General features: G+C 34.9%; 1 long non-coding RNA gene across 1 annotated transcript; it reads left to right on the top strand.

Annotated features, from left to right (window-relative positions):
• Positions 1-454: 454 nt before the first annotated feature.
• Positions 455-3,799, top strand: LOC144988111 (uncharacterized). Its single transcript, XR_013651915.1, has 2 exons — positions 455-566; positions 1,456-3,799. It is a non-coding gene; the product is annotated as an uncharacterized LOC144988111 (long non-coding RNA).
• The last annotated feature ends 3,106 nt before the right edge of the window (positions 3,800-6,905 follow it).

Raw genomic sequence — 6,905 nt, 5'->3', positions numbered from 1 at the left:
TGCAAATCTTTTCAGCGTTTTGCAAGGACCTAAGTGCCAATAAACTGCAAGCAAATCTGGCTTTGCTCTATGAATCTCATTTAAAATTTCAATGCAGTTTCTGCTTCAAGAGCCTGCAGCCTCCTGCAGAAAGATCCAGCCTCAGAAACCCGTTTGGTAAATCACCCATCCAGCTCTCTGCTGAGGCAGCTTCCCACAGAGCTCCTGCACAGAAAATGTGCTCCTGCATTCACTCGGAATATTATGATTCCATTCTGTAGCTTGATACATTAAAAGTCATCATTTCTACTTTGGAAATCAGGAGACATTTTTTTTGTTGGTTGAGTCTCAGGAATAATTGTTTTCCACCAATTCTCTTTACTGTGTAATCTCCAGACTTTGGGAGGCTCAGCAGAGTTTATCTCAGAGCTGCAGAAGTTTCCGCTATAATGATTCTGCTTCCTTTTTTTTTAACTGTCTGTCTGCTCAACAGTTTGGTCGGCTGTGCTGGACTGTCGCTGAGTGCGAGGGTGGCAGGAACAGCCCCCAGGCCCAACAGGGCTCTGGCACGAGCAAGTAATTGAGAGGTGAGGACACCTGAAGTGTGCTTTGGGGAAAACATCTCTGCCACTCAGAGCTTCAGCTGCACCAACATTGCAAGCAAGAAAACAAAAATCAGAATGAAAAAAAAAACACATTTCTGCACAAACTGTAAAAATGTTAGAATTAAATATCTTGACCATTTATTAAAGACTCACTCCATTGAAGACCATGTCTTTGATGTTTTTAACATGATCCTGTAGCATTTTTCTACTGATGAAGTAAAGAAAATTCACTTAAAACAGCATTATGAGTCATTCTTTATTCCGAAAAAACACATTTACAATAGATCAAAACGTGATTGTAGTGAGTCTCTAACATTTAAATTTTCCTTGGATCAGAAATGATTTACCACTGTGCTGTGAACATCAAAATCCCCAAATCTTAATTCAATTCAATTCAATTCAATTCAATTCAATTCAATTCAATTCAATTCAATTCAATTCAATTCAATTCAATTCAATTCAATTCAATTTTATTTGTATAGCCCAAAATCACAACAACAGTCGTCTCAATGGGCTTTGTGTGGATAATCTTCGAATTTGTAGGTCAAAATTCAGAGAATCTTGAAAAGATCAAGGTCAACCAACAGTTTGAAATATATATACATATATATATATCCTCCATCATCATTAAGTTTAACTAAATTAAATTAATTGTTTTCACTTTTTATATTAAACTTTTATGCTGAACTTACATATTACAGACAGATCTTATACAGGGCATTAAAGTGTTGCATGACAAGAGGATTGAACAAAAAAAAAACAACAACAACTGGCTTAATTTAAGAATAGCATGTACATTTTACAGATTAGTTTGCTATTTTTAATTTCTTAATCCATTAAGAAACTACAACAACCGTTTTCTTTGTTGCAGAAGCAGATGGGCTGTTCTTGATTCTGAGTTGTTGCTTGGCGACCAGCGGAGACTCACTCCAAAATCATTACTCTTTATTTCTGTCCCACAGACGATCTTTTTATAATACAAAACCCAAAGTTTTCAACAGCAGGACATTTTATCAGCAAGTTTCTGTCTGATTAAACTGCAACCTTACGTTGAAAATGTGCAGACCTTCACAAAGCAAGTCATGCAAGTTGAATCCCTTCTGCGCAGTAGGATGTATCTCTTCCCAAAAATAAATGATTACATGGTTTTTCAACCAGGGTTTTCGTAGAATTGTTAGTTATATTTTTGTTTACAAGATATCATTTAAGGGCAGCTTGCATATATCAGTTCTTACTGGTCTATATGAGGACCCACTCATTCTCGTGGAATACACAGAAATGCATGAATGGATCAGAATACCGCTTTGAGGTTTATTTTCATGAGAAATGAACATTAGATTATACTGAAAAGTTCAAAAATTAGATATTTCTTGATAAAGACACTTTAAAAACACCAAAAGCCCAATAAATGTGTGGCAGAGCTGAAAAATACTCCAAAACAATTTTTTAAATAACCTTTTGTTAAGAAAAGATCTTAAACCTCTTAAGACCTGGCATCCACATGCATGGACATGACACTTTGGGTTATACTACCACAGTATTTTTTTCTGCTTAGCTGGGACTACTTGTGTGGAGGGTTAGCTCAAATATTAGCCTGCCTCTCAAGAGGTTATTTGCTGTCAAGTAATTTTAAGTAAAATGTTGCTGAAATAAGGCACGTTTTTTTGAAATTCTCTCATCATTGTTCTTGCTGAATATAGTCTAAGAACTAAACTTCTTCCTGGATAATTAGTTTTCCATTTTAACCCAAGTCACTGTGACTTTTTAGAAGCTAATTTCTAATTATTGGAAAAAAAGTGTTTTCTGAGTGAACATCAACACTTATCCACCGAGGACCTTAACTCCCATCCTGCCAGTCAATCCAGATAGATTATTATATCGACATTTTCCTTTTGATAAAAAGAGAATTTTACCTGATTTGTTTGTGTCGGTGATGGGATGCTGAGTCAGCGTTTTGGGATGCAGTTGTTTCTTAGTAAACAGGAGGCAACACTCCAAGACTGACACGCAAAATGAAAATCATTATTTTAAATCTTTGCTGCAGGGAGAAGGACTTAACTGATGCATATTACCTTGCAGTAGAACATTACACTCCTATATTTTATTCAGGACTCAAATAAAAAATGCATGGTTCTGACTTGAGTTTAAACAATGTGCCTTTGTGCTGGAATTACCCCCAAATCCCTGCTTTCGGGTTGTGGGCTTCCAAAGCAGCTCTGAGAGTTCTGTGACACTTAATATTTAAACTTTGATTTACAAAAAGACTTACATTTGGAGATTAAGTTAAAAAAAAAACAGTTTGGATTTAGCTCACAAATGTGCTTCTTTGTACTTTTTCTAGTCAATTTGGATCTATTTTCTTGCCAGTTTCAAATATATTTCTGGGTTCTTCTTCAACAGCTCTGTTCACATCTAAAATGGATTTTAACTAAAAAGATTTGATTTTAACTTGCAATATGATCTTTTTCTGCTAGAATAAATATTTTTCAGTTTTACAAACAGACTTCACCTTAGTTTATCAATGATGATTCAGTACAAATGAGCTTAAATACAGTTGCAGGCTGTATTTTCTTTAACATTCAGATGAAAAAACGTTTTTTCTTTACATAACTTTAGCAGCAATTTGACCAAAAATGACAATAGGCGGGTTCAAGAAGGTTAAGATGACTAAATGCAGCATTTGGAGGATGTAAGTACCTAGCAAAAATGATTACTGCACATCCTTTTTTGATAATTAATTTTAAATATTTCCCTTTAAGTTGCAGATTCGTGCATGAAATGTAAAAATCTTTTTTTTTTTTTTAGAAATCACAAATCATTAATATCAGGTTTTAAAAAGTCTTTTCCTTTTCAAATTGGTTCTGAGTTTAACATCTAATCTTGCTTGAATGAAACCTCCCACTGAAAAACATTTTGTACTGAGAGCAGTAGAGGACAAATAATATGGTTTTCATTTTGTTTCCCTAACAAGGTTACTATGGTGGCTTCTCTGTGAACCAGAGCATGAGGCAACAACAATAAGTATGGCTGGAAAAAAAAGATACTCTCGACATGGATCACTGTAATGAATTTTATTAAATCCACAAAATTAAATGGTTTTCTTGTTATGAAAGTTGAAATGAAATAGCTAAATTAAGTAATGAGCTGCTGAGTCACTTTATAAAACTTGCTTTCTTATTAATTAAAACACAATATTAAACTGGATCTCAAAGTCCCACTCTGAACATCTTTTGATCTATTTTGAAAGCGATCTCAGAGTTTTTTTTTTTTAATTATGATTATGCTCTTTTTTGTCAAATTCACAAACCTGTGTCATTCTCTTGGACAGTGGTCCCCAACCTTTTTTAGGCCACGGACTGGTTTTATGTCAGACAAGATTTTCAAGGAGCGGTCACTGAAAATCCCGGTCCGACGTTTTGCATTTAATATCTTTAAGCTTCGGTTTTAAATTAAGATGCTACTCAGAGAGTTTTAGAAACTCAGAAAACAATGGTGGATTTATTTTTTCTTACAGATAATGAAGATTCAATGAAACAAAATTGTTGATTTGTAAAAGTTGTTTCTGATTTGTCAATAAGTCAATAAAAGCAACACTACAGTTTTTTTCATAGAATTTTAAACTGAAATCTAAACCAAGTCTCAGTCAGGGCAGAAAGATTTATCATATTTTCATCGGAGTTTGTCCCAAAGATGATGTTTGAAAATCATGTTACTTTAAATTGTGCTTTGTTCTTTTAACTTGGGCTTTGTGTTTCCTGTTTATTCAATTTTAAATTGACCTAATTTGTAGGTTTTTCTTTTAAGCTTTTACTTATAGTCTTTAAAATGTTTTTCTGTCTTATTTTTTCTGTTTTGGTTTATTTTCCTGTTGTATGCATTACTGCAAAAACGTCTATTCATATAATTACTGTGGCAAGAATATGGCATCATCTTCTTATAGTTATGCCAATTTTTTAAAATTTTCTAATCAGTGTATTATAATTTCTGAAACGGGTTTGATATTAAAGCTATTTTTTGTAATTGTTTTATTGTCTAATTCTATACTTAAATGCTTTAAAAGTCAAATCAAATCAAATCAAACCAAATCAAATGCTTTCATTTCAATTCTCATTGATGAATTTTGTGCTTAATTCTAAAGACAACTCAACAACACATCATTTTTCTTTGTTCTACTTCCTAATTATGAAAACAGTAGCATTTAAATTATTGTCAAGGACGATCATCACATTTCTCTATTTACCATCCAATTATTTTGTACTATTTTCTATGTTTAAGAATTTACTTAGAAGTGCATTCATTTTAACTATAGGAGGGTTTTTCTCTTTTCTTTGCTAATTCAACAACCTTTCCCGCAAAGAAATAACACAAACACCGGTGTGGCGTGCTGTCACCCATTTCAAAAGCTTTGCAGTCAGAGTGCATATCCAGGGGGAAACAGTGTAATGAGAAGGCACAGAGAGCAGGTAATAATGTGATGAGGAGTGAAGTACTTCATATTCATGCCTCATTCACCACCGCCGAGCAACAGTGTCCGCAGAAAGTTAAAAGGAAACACACAGAGAGCTGCACAAAACAACAACAGGTCAGCATTGACTCTGATTCCACACGGGAGGCTGGGATCATTATTTAGCTGGTTTTCTGGCTGATGAAACGGGCGTGTTATCCAGCTGTCATGTTAAAATGATGGGACGATGTGATCCAGCTTTCTGTGTGCCTGTGGGTGCTCACAGTTTCATTTCAGTGAAGTCGTTCACCTGTGCATTCTCACCACATGCAGCCCCAGAAAGGGAGACTTTTTAGAGTCTGTCAGAGCAGAAGCATGTTAAGATTTAATAATCTGACACCACTTCTCTGTTCTTAAGGTCCAACCCGTCTGCAGCTCGGACACCGGCTTAAAAAAATTGCTGCAGCTAATTAGTCAGGCCTCAAGAATGAGAGGAAAGTTGGGTGAAATGGAGTATGCTCCACTGAAATAATTGGACTGTGATAGTGCAGCTTGGTGACATACACGGCTGCACTCAGGCGAGGAAAAAGAGAAGAAAGAAAGACTTTATTGGCCTCAGCTTTAGCATTAGACGAGGTCTTGTTTCTTGTACTACTGGATGTTGCAGAAGAGGGGCGAGCGCTGTTTATAAAAAAAATGGTAAAGGAGCAATGGATTGAGAAATAAAATCTTTTTAAACAGTTTTCACACAAACTAAGAAGGAAACGTCACTTTTGCTGATAACGATAAGTCTCTTAAAAAAAAGAATAACATTTGTTCAAATTTATGCAAATGTTACTATCTCATACAATTCCCTATTCTTAAATTTAGCCGCAGATAAATTCTTTGAACTCCGAATGAGAACTACGTCTGTGTTTTTCCAGGATCGATACAAAATCCAAACAAAAACAAAACAAAATAAAAATCAGTCCTTAAAGCGTTTTTAAATCAAGGAGAGATTAGGCATAAATGGTGTTTCTTTAAAGGCTGTAGAAAGAATAGAACGATGTTCTGCAGGCACGGATTGCTCCAATGTCTGCACAGTGGTGTGATTTTATTTCAGCCGCCGATGTTATGTCTGGGCAGAAATATGCCTCAGAATCACCTCATTCAGCCACATTCTTGTCAGAATCTGTTTGCTTAGACATTGGAAAGGCGTCCCATGTCACCGCCGTCGTCTTTCTCATTTATAAAATGTTAAAATTGCTGTCACTTTCTTACTGACAGGCAGTTCTGGCCAATTTTTTGGCATTATTTTAGAATTTATAGTGACTCAATACTCCTCTTTTTGTTTTGCTTTTTAATATGGTTCCTTTACTAAGTCTTATATATTGTATTTATTTTAAGGTATGGGCGATGTATCGCTGACAGCATCGGTATCGGCTGATATTTGAACAATTTGAGTGTATCGGGATCAGTACAATATAAAAAAATCCGCTGATGTACCTCTGACTGCTTTCAAGAACACTTTATTTTTTTATTGAATATTTGTTCCTAATAGACTGGGAAGCTTATGTTTACAGTCATAGTCAGTAATTGACCTTTTTCAGGTACATTTCTGATGGGGATATGTTTTCCTAATGGATCTCTGGCAATGGGGAGCTTATGGTTTACAGTGATGTCCTATTATCAATAAATGGTCTGAATGCTGTCAGACATATTTATAGGAAAGTTTTAAAGTGATTATTGTTCCTATGAGATCCTTTACTGTATGTTAAAAAGGTCAAGTACAGAGTGATTGTCCAGTAAAACAAAAGTTATGCATTTCTAAAAAAGAAACAAAAAGGAAATCTAGGCAAATATCGGCCACATTTGCAGAGGAAATATCGGTTATTGGT

The sequence above is a fragment of the Oryzias latipes genome, chromosome 20 (assembly GCF_053564925.1).
Source record: "Oryzias latipes strain Hd-rR chromosome 20, Olatipes_Hd-rR_3.1".
NCBI lineage: Eukaryota > Metazoa > Chordata > Actinopteri > Beloniformes > Adrianichthyidae > Oryzias > Oryzias latipes.
The sequence above is the reverse complement of the archived record's forward strand: the minus strand, read 5'-3'. Positions and strand labels throughout refer to the sequence as shown.